This window comes from Zingiber officinale, chromosome 4A (genome assembly GCF_018446385.1).
Source record: "Zingiber officinale cultivar Zhangliang chromosome 4A, Zo_v1.1, whole genome shotgun sequence".
In the NCBI taxonomy this organism is placed as follows: domain Eukaryota; kingdom Viridiplantae; phylum Streptophyta; class Magnoliopsida; order Zingiberales; family Zingiberaceae; genus Zingiber; species Zingiber officinale.
In genome coordinates, this window is record NC_055992.1 from 68116832 (window position 1) to 68130782 (window position 13951).

The 13951-nt window shown below is 37.6% G+C and overlaps 1 pseudogene; it reads right to left on the bottom strand.

The window, feature by feature from the left end:
* Positions 1-6320: 6320 nt before the first annotated feature.
* Positions 6321-13951, bottom strand: part of LOC121969973 — a 49766-nt pseudogene continuing 42135 nt past the window's right edge.

The window sequence follows — 13951 nt, forward strand, 5'->3', positions numbered from 1 at the left end:
AAACTACAGAGACCTCAATCAAAGCACAAGATCGCTAGCCTCTTGTGTTGGTACTTCAGGATCCATACAAAGGAAAAATAAACTAGTACACAGCAGAAACAATTAACTAGTTATACCTTTCTTTGTAGCTTAAAGACCTCTTGATCTTCTACTGTATTCCTCTCTTCCTCTTGGGCGTCGTGTGGGCGACGATCTACCAAAACGCAAAAACCACCCAAGTCCTTCTTTCTTCCAAGAGTTTCACCCACCAAGGGATCAAAGCTAGGAACACCACCTCTTGTTCTTCTTTCTTCCTTGCAACCCACCGGCCACAAGATGATTGAAGCCTCTTGATGCCGCCAGCCTTAGGTGAGAAAGCAAGGGGAGAATAAGAATATGAGGGGGTCGGCCACAAGGAGAAAAGAAGAGGAATAAAAATAGTCTAGATGATTATTTCCTCTAAGGCACCATCTATCCTCTTTTATAATCCTTGGTAATGGCTAAAAAGGAAAGATTTTAACAACAATTAAAATCTCTCTTTTAAATTTTCTATTGTGGATGACTACAAAAGGAAAGTTTTAAAATTAAAAATCCCCTTTTTAAACATTGTAGATGGCTACAAAAAGGAAAGATTTTTAAAATTAAAATCTTTCTTTTAAATCATGGCTATAAAAAAGGAAAGTTTTAACAAAAATAAAATTTCTCTTTTAAACCATTGTAGATGGCTACAAAAGGAAAGATTTTTTAAATTTAAAACTCTCTTTAAAACCCATATGGTGACTTCAAAAAAGAAAAGTTTTTAAAATTTAAAATCTCTCTTTTAAAACATTGTAGATGGCTACAGAAAGAAAGATTAAAAATATTAAAAACTCACTTTTAAACCCATCTTTGGTCGGCCCCTTGCTTGGGCACCAAGCAAGGGGTGGTCGACCCCTTGCTTGGGCACCAAGCAAGGATGTGGCCGGCCATAAGGATGACTTGGGTGGATGCGAGGTTTTATACATAGAGGCTACAACAGGGACCTAAAGGAGGAATTGGTCTTGGCCTCCTGGATAGCTTAAACTTCCTGTGTTCGACCCGAACACCCAACTCAAATTCATCAATAATAACTCATACCACTAAAGAGTTATTATTGAACTACCGCATCAATCCCATATTACATTATGGGCTCCTTCTTATCATGGTGCGCTAATCTCCTTGTGTTTAAAATATTAAATGTCATTAATTAAATGAGTTACTGACAACTCACTTAATTAACATCTAGCTCCATGAGTAACCACTCAATTTCATTGTCATGTCGGAACTAAGTCCACCTGCAAGGTTTATATGACAATTCTTATGAGCTCCTCAAGGGGGCATCATCATCCTAATAAATAGGACAGTTTCCTTTTACAATCAACAACACACCATATAAATAATATTATTTCCCAACTTATCGGGCATATTGATTTAACGAATAAATCTCATCCTTTGATAAATTAGAGAAATAAATACTAAGTACATGTGATTGTTATTATATCGGGATTAAGAGTACGCATATCCATAATAACAAAGGTTTTGTTCTTTTGTACAGTTAGTATAAAAGAAACAACCTCAAATGGCCTTGCTCTATTCAGACATAGTGTACTAGTATAATTTTATAGTCAAGATAAATTAGTACCAAATTACACTACAACCATTCCAATGGTTTGTCCCAATCCATCTTGGTTGTAAACTTCTATTTATAATTTATAAAGAACTGATAACATGATCTTCTGTGTAACATCACATACCATGTTATCTACAATATAAATTAAATGGATAACTGTATTTAACTAAATGCAGACATTTGACAATGTGATTATCATTTCAAAATAAATATTTATACAAAAAGTTAGAATTTTAATATACATTCTTTCACATAGTAGGTTATAATCTCAATGAAATTCATGCGATGATTAGGGAAAAATAATATTATCTAAATACCTAGTGGGCATAGGAATAAAGGTATATTGTGCATGCCTAATCTTAAGTGTCTCATAAGGAAACCTAGGGTCTAGACTCATTTGTTAGGAGGTGTCAGCCTCAGTGGCTTTACGCTTAGGTCTAAAAATATTTAAATGAATAACCAACAGTTAATACTAAAATGAAACCAATAACTTGAAATAGATCAAGTTAGAGTAGTTACCTAGGCATCGTATCCAAAAAGAGGCTAAGGACTCAAAACTTTTGGTCGGAAACGACTTAGTCACGACTCAAATCAATTTTAGAGGAGGTTTAGAGAGTGGAAGGCATGAAGGGTGACTGTAGCTTTGGTCGATCGCACAGAGCTAAGGTTGATTGGGAATGTCTAATCAAGATCACCCGTAACTGGTCAGTCAAGCAACCTTAGTCAACTACCAAGCAGCCGATAGCACAGTTTTCACTGTCGAATTAAAGATCATTAATTCTTGTACTGTTTGAACCTAAGCAATCGGACGTGGTCTGGTCGACCCCAGTTTGGTGTTTCACCTACCAAATCAAACGAGTTTGCCGTCTTTCAGGATCAGGATCTAAGCGCCTAAAATGTCTTTGGGCAAATGGAAGGTCAAGGGTTGACTGCATAACTTAAATCTAATTAAATAAAAATTATCCTAACTTAAGGTTTTAATCAATTAAGTTCAATCAGATTACGGAAACACTAAAAAAAAAGATATTTTTGAAATATTTTTATAGAGAAAATAAAGTTTGAAAATATTTTTTAAGGTTTAACTTTTTGTTTCCAGCTTGCCTATCATAAGATAGAAGCTTTCAAATAGTTGGTCAAATCTAGTAAGAATTTTCAACTGAATATTTATGAAATATTAGCAACCAACATTGGAACTTAACTTGATCCATTTAGAGTTTTTAGCCCCGATTCATCCAGATGCACTAACATAAGTATTTAAAATCAAGGCTTGGACCTAAGTATCTCATGTCGATATACGTGGAGTGTTTATGAGATGAGTTGGCTATCTAAATCTATAGGTGCATGCAGTATATAGAAAGAGCAAGGCTAAGTCCATGTTTGCATAAAAGGAAAGGAAAAAAAATTGACTTTAAGAAAATTAGTAACTAAACATAATTTTTAGCAAGGAAGTTAGTTTGATACAAATTTTCAACCTAGTCTTAATAAACATGCAATTGTTTTGAACTCCCACTAAGTGGGAGATTTATTTCGATCAACAATTGACTTTAATTTTCAGCATGCGTATAAACTAGAGTTAGAATAATGTAAGTTAACATAGTGAATGTCTTGTTTAGGAATCCAAAATGTGTTATTTTCTATTTGATTAATCAAACAAGATTTAAGAACCCATGATAACTTACGTTTAACATTCTTGTTTATATTCAACAAAGATGATAAGAAATGTTGCTATGACATGAGTTAAACCCAAGTCCAGTTTCATTGTATGCGGCTCGTTGAGATCTAAACATCATGTCTAAATACTTGGATCCATATGTGAATTTGCTCAACATTGATTTTAACTCAACAATGATTTTTTAAGTTAGAATTCACTTCCTCAAACTTTAACACTTGAGTTAAGGTTCCAGTTTGAAAAATCCTAATTGTTAAGTCAAAATTGGTCTTTTCCTAAGGTATTTAACCTACTTAAGTAAAGACTTGACTTGAGACTTGTACTTCGCTAAAGTCCCAGTTAAGTAAGAAATAGTAAAGTCTTTTCAGTGATTAGTTTTGTTGCCTCATCAGTTAACTCGTCTGAATTGTTGATTTGACTTAACTCAAAGACAGACTCAAACTCTGATTTGGATTTAAACTTGGACATTTCTTCTGTTGCCATCAAAGATAGTAGGTTGACTTGATCTAAATTTGAGTCAGATTTTAAAGAGGACTCATCCCAAGTCTTTTTAAGTGTCTTCTTCTTCTTGTTGTTGTCAGCTTCCTTTTCTTTATCCTTTAGAAGTGGACACTCTGATTTGAAGTCTCCTTTCTTATTGCATTTGAAACACCAGGAAGTGGCCTGATCTTTTCTTGAGAACTCCCTTTTTATGAACTTAGAGAACCTATTTCTTCGAATCATCCTCTTGACTAGATTGGCAACTTCTAAAGATAGATCATCTTCATAACCATATTCATTGGTTATGCTCCGAAATCAAATTCCGACTCTTTGAGATGTTTTTTTTATTTATTTATAAATTTGATAAAAATTATATTAATAAACATCATTCACAAGTTTTATTCTTGATCATTATTCATGAACATGATTTGTAAATAGTTCATAATTTTTGTTCGCAAATATTAACGAACTAAACATAAATACTTATGGTCATAATCCTCTTGAGGCGGTGCGGTAGTTGAGGCACGAGGTCTTGGGGTCGAAACTCGGCGCGTCCGAGCATACCCTCCCCCATGCCTTGGCCACTTACACTAATGATTAGTAGTCACCCATGATTTATCTCCTCCATGTTGACCTAGGAACGGATTAGCAGGGACACTAGAGACAAGCAAATCACCTTTATACCATATAAATACTTATGATCATTTATTTAATTTAATAAATTATTCAAACATATTCATTTAGTTACCAAATCAAATATTAAATTTGCTCATGAATTTTTAATTCATTAAAACGTTAGTCAGTACAATCTAAAGCTATTTTGAGTAGCAAAACTGGACCAATTAGATCAAACACAACGCAACTTAATTAGCCTATTTAAGTGATGTGTCGAATCATGTTTGATATGAACCATAATGATTCGTGTTAAGCACAACCTGTTACTTCACGGGTCTTCACCGACACAAGCACAAACTTTAGGATCTAAATTAAGTATGCAGCAGAATCACATGGACTCCCAGATAACCCTTTGAAGTTGAACATATTCGATGAAGGACCAAGAGATTGTGACGGCAAAAGTAGTACGTACCTTGTTCTCGCACGAACAAAGTTTAAGAAATATGACAATCATTCAAAGTTAAGTGTATTTGATCAAGGCCTATTAATAGAGGAAGAAGGCACAACTTCCTCAATCCATGCGCTCCATATTGAGACTAACAGGGGTTAAGCTTATGATCTAAAATAGACGTTTCTTGGGACGTAACCTATTTTGTATTTTAATTTTTCAATTTTTTATTGTTTTGAAATTTGATGTTTTGATTTAATTTTTTGGTATGTTCAAGACGCTCAAGAGTATAAGGCCTAATTTTTCGAAGGAACCGAGAACAACCACAATGTGTTTGTGGTAGCCACCACAACCGTCGTTCATATGAGAGTGAAAAGTTGGAAATTTTATGGAGACAACATCAAACACGGCCTATCCATGGCAGGCACCATGACCATAGCCCCTTTGTGCATTGAAGAGCGAACATTTATCTCTAGGTGATTTCTATCCACCTTCATAAGTCGAAGAGTTTGGTTAGCTTAGTATTTTGTTTACTTAGTTTTAGCTTTTCCTTAACATCATGTCATTTTTTTTATTTGTTTGTTTCTGATAGCACGACATTAACATGTTAAAATTTAATATCTTTGTGAACATATGTTCATATCTTTAGTGATTTATTTTTTTAGCATTATTGAGTATTTGGCAAAAATAGAATTGTGTATGTAATTTAGTAATTTTAAAACTTATCTATATGATTTGAATATTCAGCAACTTCAATAATTTACCGTAAAATCAATGTCTCCATATTTAAATGTCTATTTCCCAATTATATTGATGTGAAGATCGTATAGGGATGAGCCAATCAACTTTGCACTCATCAAAATTTAACAAACACCCTTCAAATTAGAATATCCCAAAAGTTCAACCAAATGGACTCACTTCTTATCATCCAAATTCAACCATTATCGTCTACGGTAAACTTCAGTCAATTGACTTGGTACACCCAAGTCAAAATTATTAAAATGCTCCTTTGATATATTTTTTTAAAACTTAATGTCAAAATGCTCTGAAATCAAGCTCCAAAGCCACCCATACATTCTAATTGTTCACGTCATGTTGGATTTTTTTTATATATAAGAAGCCCGAAGCAACCATGGCTCCGTGCGAGATAGCGAGAGGCACCCCAGGTTATGGCATACAATCTCTTAAATATGACTCAACAGTACACTGATACAATCTCTTAAATATGATTCGATTTTCAACTACACTACATTAACGGGATGACATATTTAAAATGTTGGATTGTTGAATCACACATTGCAAGTACTTTTAGATTTCTCGTGGTTGATCAGAAATTTTTATGAGACCCCGAACCAATCCAAATGACTAGATCCAACTAAAAAAAGCTAGAAGCGGAGAAAAAAAATAAGAAAAGCCTTAGCAACCTCCTGTCCAAGCCAACCGAAGCCTCCAATTTTCAATTAAAATTACATACGAAAGAGTTTCCATTAAAATCCCCATTCAACACCCTAAGAACCAATACGAGTTGCAAATTGGAGGACAAATTGAACCATTGACCAAGTTGCATGTTGGGCATTAAACATGAAAATAAACTAATCGAGTCTAGAGATGGGAAAATAAAGGTGATAGAAGTTGTTACTTTTTTCCCAGTAAAAGCGCCTCTACAATAACATCACTCATGCCATCCGCCAACGGAAACATGTGGCCTGCATCTGGAACTTCATGAAACTGAATCCACGATAGCTTTTGGCTGATATAACGTGAAAGGCTGAATGGCACAATGGTATCCTCTGTGCCATGCCACAGATGAACGGATCCTTCATTGTTGGGAAATGGGTTGTCAAGTTCTAACGGACTGAACTCCCAGTTACCGAACCCAATGATCATGTCACGATGAAGCGACAGGTATTCTCCTTGTTGCCTTACTTGTGCCTAAAATTCGCAGGCATAAAGTTAAATCAGAGAAGTATTGCCTCATTATGACTACTTGTTAGGTTTTTCAAAAAAAAAAAAAAAAAACTCCAAATTTCTATGGCACCATGGCAAATAAAAAAATTGGCATAGCATTGGTTTCTCTATGTAAAAATGATTTAATTGGTATTGAACGTATAGGTGACAAACACATCTTCATGTTGATTGCTTTCTCTACATAAAATAAAGAAACACATTAACAAAGACAGTTTAGTGAAACACAATCAGAAACAAGTATTCATTTTCAGCTGAAATTTGCTAATTTAATAGGGAAATGTAAATGATAACGACTTTGAGAAAAGATATTTGCAAGTACAAGAACTACTGTCAATATAAACAAATTCTCCCCCTCCAAACTATAGGATGCTGTTTTCTTTTATTTTCTAACATGTTGAATCAACCAGATTCACATTTGTGCACAATTATCTTTGATTTTGTAATATTCAGATTTAACGACTTGTGCAAAAGTGATAATTTTCTCAATAGAACTCAGATATAATATTCAAACGTAGTAATCAATACCAAAAGCTGAAACCAATAAATTAATATTTGCAATTTCACTAGCAATTCATAAATGAGAAGTAGCTAGTGCTAATAGCTATACAGGCAAAAGGACAGATGCAAGACTGTCTTACCGCATATTGCTCTCTGAGCGCAAGCTTTGGGAAGACCTTGAGGTCTGCAGATGAAAAACCATCAGCACGTTTATATATAACACTTCAACCAGGAAACAATTTCTGAGTTCCACCAGTATGTCAACCAAGGAGCATAATGAGCTACTCCAACTGCCCATTTATCTTGCAGGAACTGCAGATTATAAGCTTCCTTAGATAAATTAGAAGGAAAACCACGCCACCAATAATTGGAAACAGGGGCAACAATAGCAGCTCCAGCAAGCCTGTTCCAACCCAATATCAAATGACAATGTCAAAAGAAGTTAATGTCCCAATAAAAGTAAACAAAATATATTTGTTACCATCAGACAGACACCTCTCCACTGATAAAATTGCAATAGTTCTCACTGTAGGTAGAGTTCTTTTGACAACAACCATCAAGCTTTTATTCCAGTAAGTAGGGTTGGTTATATGGATCCTCCTATGCTATTAGGCTTCATCCCTTATAGTTATCACCATAGGTAGAGATTAACCCATGCATATAATTAAACCATGAAAATATTCCAAAATAGGTATTGATATTACTAGTATTTATAAATTAGAGTCATAATATTCAGCCTCAGGTTGATTCAAATATATTAGAGATATTCAGCTTGTTAACAACATCCCCAATATGGAAGTTCCTAAGAGTTTAGTCAAGAAGTTTCTTAGTTGATTATTGGGGCTAACAAATGAGGTGACAATTTCATTAGACCTCACTCTCTCCGATGAAGTAGCAATCAATCTTGATGATCTTTGTTCTCTCATTAAACACTAGGTTAGAGGTTGTGCAAAGAAGTTTAGTTGTTGTAGCTTAACTTCATTGGTTCTATAAGAGGATATCCCAACATAGTTATTGATACGGGTTGTAACGAGCGAACCCAAAAGATGACGTGGCGGTCAAGGCAAGGGGATGTGACAGTCAAAGTCAAGGTGACATGACAGTCAAAGCTAAGGGAAGAGAGCATTCCCCACCTAGCTTCGTTGTTCGCCTAACGTTAAGGCTCTTAGGTCTAGTCCGACAGGATTACAAGTCGGGCGGGAGAAAGCTGATCGGATTTTAAGCCGGTCGAACATAAGAGGTTTGGTGCTTTACTCTTGAACTGAAAAAATAACATGTCTAGTCATTCAATAGCCGACCAGGTTTAAAGACGGCTAGCATTATAGGTCGGCCGGAATGTCTAACCCACCTCACAATCGACCAATAATATGTATGGTCAGAATAAGTGTCATCCTCCCCGAGGTTCATAAATATCTTTGCATGCCCTGCCAGATAAAAGCCTGGCCGGGATTAAGGCACTTATTCTCACAAATCTCTTTATGCATACTCGGCCAGATAAAAGGCCGACCGAGCATAAGGCACTTAGTTTCATATTGATTCCCAAATGGATTTCCAGCACACACAATTCGTCATATGGTTTTTTGAATAGATTTCCAGTATGCCCAATGCATCATATTATTTTCCGAACGGATCGGTAATATTATGCAAAACATAACTGAGTAGCTTAATGCAAAGACAGGCATAAAGATGGCCGACCTTATGGGCCGGCCAAGATATACTCAGCACAATACATAACAAAGCAGCTCAATGCAAGGACAAGTATAACGACGATCGGCCTTATGGGCCGGCCAAGATATACTTAGCCGACAACAAGAGCAGCGAATCCTAACAACATGTTAGAATAACAACCACATGTCAAAGAATATTCTGCTAGAACCTTGTTCAAGGATTATTTATTTCTCATCAGCCGACCACTTATAACACCATATTCCTTCAATAGCCTTAACAATAGCATAAGTTATAAACAACAAAAGAGATATATATATGGGTAAATGAAAGATTCCTCGAAGAATTATTGCACATTGCCTAGGTTGTACACGTTTCATTACCCAACAACCTCTAACATTCTTAGCCACCTCATGATTACAGAGGTTATGAGAGGTGATACATAAGGGGTCCTCTCTGTTGGCAAGGTACATTCTCTGAACATCTAAAACTTACTCTCGTGCGTACGTTCTTTACTGTTCTTCATTCACTCGACCAGAATTGTACTAACTTGAACGTCGGAGGGCCTTCGCCAGGTACTCCCCCTTAGTTTTTGGATACTTATGTTTTGTTTGCTCGTCTGAGTGTGCGCAGGATCAAAAGGAAGCCTCTCAATGGAGTGAAAAGTCTTCTCTCAGTCAACAACCAAGCCACCGTGCCAAGCGTCATCTCTGTAGTTTTCAGACATGATTAAATTTGGAACCGTCTGTGGGAACTTTCGCCTGAATCTAAAGATCAAAGATGGAAGAAGTTGGACGACTCACCACCGTCACTTTAACGCAAGAAGAGCTAGAGATGCTTATCAACGGCCGAGCACAAAAACTAGCGTAGCAGCAACAATAAGCAACTACCAGTGGTAATTTGCCACCTAATCCTGTAGCATCGACAACAACCCATCAAAGGGAAAGAGGGGCTCGGGAGGAAGGCCCCGCCCATCTACCTACCTCTCGCGCCTCATTCACCTATCCCACGTCATCAAGCGCTCTTTCGTACGTCGCCCGAGTACATAGGCCAAGGACTACACCAAGAATCTTCTAGAGAAGCACCTGTCCGAGACGGGCGGAAAGGAAAAGCCCTCGCAACTTGCAGCTCTCCCGAGTAGATTAGTACCTCGTTCTCTCAGGAGTGCTAGAATGTTAGTATTAACCCTAGTACCAATTATGAGATGATTGATAAAGGCAATTTTGTATCATATTTCATTAATTAATAAAGGCAAAATTGGTTATTATATTTACTTTAGTTTAGTGCCGAATGAATAAGTATAATAATGTACTAAGATAGTAGGTTCTATTCTACAACATATTAATTGGTTGAATTAATTATGTGATATTGTAGATATATAGAACGCTACTCTAAACTATTACTAGTCAAGCATTAACATACAAGGACAATATTAATGTGTTGAGACTAACATGTAAGTCAACGGATGACTTAATCTCACAAGTCATGGATATGAGATATTAGGTTGACACATAGATATATATTAGAGATTATGTACTGAATAACCCGCCATAAAAATGTTTCATGGATCGTTATATGAGTGTCATAAGCATTCTCATAGTGACTATTAGTATGAATAGTCCTTAGACCTGAAGTCACTACAATTCCCTACATAAGGAGTTATATACTTTGTTATCGACAAACGTCACATGTAACAAAGTAGACTATAAAGGCGATCACTGGGTATACAATACGTTATGCGAAAGGATGTGAGTGATGTAGATGAGATCTATCCCTTCTATATGACGGAAACGATATGTGTGAGCCCCTTAATTAATAGGACAAAAATGCATGGTCATGCTCAAATGAGTCAATATGCGATATTGAGCTTATTTGATTGAGCGTGTCTACTTAGAGATGAAGAAACACGAAGATTGATAAGAGGATGACACAGTCTATGCCTCATTGATCAATCTAGATATCAAGGATAGAATGATTGAGTCATAAAAGACAATAGACACGAAAATGTTAGGTCAGATCTCGACATTTTCATCACTTGACTAGTAACGATGCATTGCTAGATGTCACTCATTGCTTATGTATCTAAAATAATTTTAGATACATTGCCAACGTTACGAGAGTCTATTGGGTCACATACAAAGAATATGTTTATTTGGAGATGGATTATAGGATTAAGTCTAATCCGAATTATACGCATTGAATTAGACTCGAATGAATTCGAATTAGACTGATTAAGTAATGGGTTAGATTCATTGGTTTATTAGGTTAATGGTTAATCCAATATACTAAATCCAACCCATTAAGATTAATGAATTTTAATAGAGGTTAATACATCATTAATCAAAAGGAAGATCAAGAGGCACACTTTTGGTATTCATTGGATGAGTATAAAAGTCATTTGTAAAAGTAACCTTTAGGTGAAGTAACATTTTTGGTGAAGTAACCTTTTTGGTAAAGTAACCTTTTGGTGAAGTAACTCTTTTAGTAAAGTAACCCTTTTGTGAACTAACCTTTTGGGTGATGGGATCTTCTTGGTTTTTACTCTTCTTCCTCTTCTTCTCTTGGCCAAAAATAACCTTGTGTAGTTACTAGCACAACAAAAATTATTTCTTCCCAAGTCATGAGTTTGTGAGACAGACAGAGAATGTGTTCGTGTGGATACTGTAGAGGCGCGGACGTGCTGATCACGCTAAGATCTGCATCCGAATCAAAGTTGTTGTCGGAAGTACCAATTCACGCAACAAAGGTAACTATTCTACCTGATAGAATAGGAAAACGTAGTATACAATATTCGTAAGGATCTCTGGACGGATCCTTTTTTTGTTGCGTTACGTGTTGTTTTATTTATAAGATCCCTACATAGAAGATAAGCTACCAAAACATTATCAGCTCCTGACGATAGGTGAATACTCAGGGTCAAGTGACCCTGAAGATCACCTCCTCAAATTTGAGAATGTCACCCTCCTGCATCAATATACGGACGGTGTAAAGTGTCGTGTGTTCCTTACCACACTCACTGACTCGGCACAAAAATGATTCAAGCGATTGTCGACAGACTCCATTCACTGTTTCAAGGATTTCCGTAAGATTTTCCTTTATCATTTCGCCATAAGTCAGCGCTACCAGAAGACCCTCTAGCCTTTTCTTTCTCAAACAGGGGTCATCAAGTGGCCATGGATGTCCCCACAGCCACCACTGAAATTCTGGTGTGCCTTCTCCCAAGGCCTTATATTTCGCTCCTTAATCAAAAGACCTCCAAGGAACTTCGACCACTTACTTGACCGTGCGACCGAGTTTATTAATATCAAGAAGGCGCAGACCGCCCAAAAGAAGGAAGTCACCACACCAAATGCAGTTCTAGCGCCTGAGCGCCAAGCATTACCCGCTCCGCCACATAGAGAACCACGAATGGGTCTTCACCTTCATCGTCAAGAACCATGACCACCCTAGGCTGTGCAACATGTTGAGGCCGAGCGAGAAAGGTATCTCGAGCCCCCTTGGGGAACCTCGCGGCGGTGATGCGCATATCACCGGTTAGCCACTCATGACACCCAAGATTGCTATAATCTGGCAAATAGTCAGACTAACAATCAAAGATTCCACCGACGCACTCCGTCACCTAACCATCGCCCTTATCACCGGCCGAGCGATTCACCCAGAAGAGACCAGCGAGAGGTCGAGCAGCGCCAAAGAACACCCCCACCACCACTATACTGGGCACCGACTCCGACTCGAGTTCAACAAGAGCCCCTGACAAGGCAAAAGAGAATCGCAATAATGCCACCTGGGACAATATCAGCATGATAGCCAAGGGACCCACCGATTGAGACTTCAACTAAACAAGAAAATCACATGCTTGCCGATTGAAAATCCACGCGATCGGCTATAGTACAGAGTAAGTAGCCGGGCCTGAAATCAACTTCGGGCCTAAAGATTTGGAGAGGTGGAAATACCCCATGATGATGTTTAATAATTAAAGTTGTTATAGACAATTATAACATTTACTATACTTTTGTTGACACCGGCAGCTCAGTCAAAATCATCTTCAAATAAGCATTTGAGTAGCTGGAAATAGACCCGAGCGAACTTCAACCCATGGTGACTCCTTTGTATAGGTTCATAGGCAATGAGGTCCAGTCGCTCGGCCAAATAAAGTTAGTCATATCCTTAGGGGAGAACCCCTAATGAGGATACGCTGATCGACCTTCATAGTCGTAGACGCACCAGCCTACAACGTCATTTTGGGCCAACCGACCCTAAATGAATTTCGGCCAATAGTCTCAGCCTTCTACCATAAAATAAAATTCTCCGTAGATGATAAAGTCGGGGAAGTCAAAGGAGATCAACCAGTGGCACGCAAGTGCCATGTTGATATAATGAAAACTGAAGCCAGTTCGCTCGGAAGATGCAATGGATGGAAGTTAACACCATCTGGGAAGCACCACCTGCCCTAGTCTATAAAAAGAAGGAAGAGGTATAAATTCAACCAAGCCGACCAGAAGCCACTAACCAAGTAGCTGTTGACCTACCTCTGGGACTTAAAGAAGAGCTTGTTGCATGTTTAACGCGTAACAATGATGTTTTCACTTGGGAACCCAAGGAGATCACAAGCGTCTCTCCCACGGTCATGGAGCATGTACTTCATGTCTTCCCTGAAGCCCGGTCGGTCAAGCAGAGAAAGAGAGATTTTGGGGCAGACCAGAATAAGATCATCCATACAGAAGTAGACAAGCTATTGGAGGTCGGCTACATCCGAGAAGTGCAGTTCCGGAGCTGGTTAGCCAACGTGGTCCTGGTGTCCAAGGCGGAAAACAAATGGAGGATCTGCATCGACTTTCGGGACCTCAACAAAGCATGCCCCAAGGATTACTACCCCTGGCTGAGAATTGACCAAATAGTAGATTCAACTTCTGGCTGTCAGTTAATTTGCATGTTGGACGCTTATCAGGGATACCATTAAGTACCGCTCACCAAGGACGAC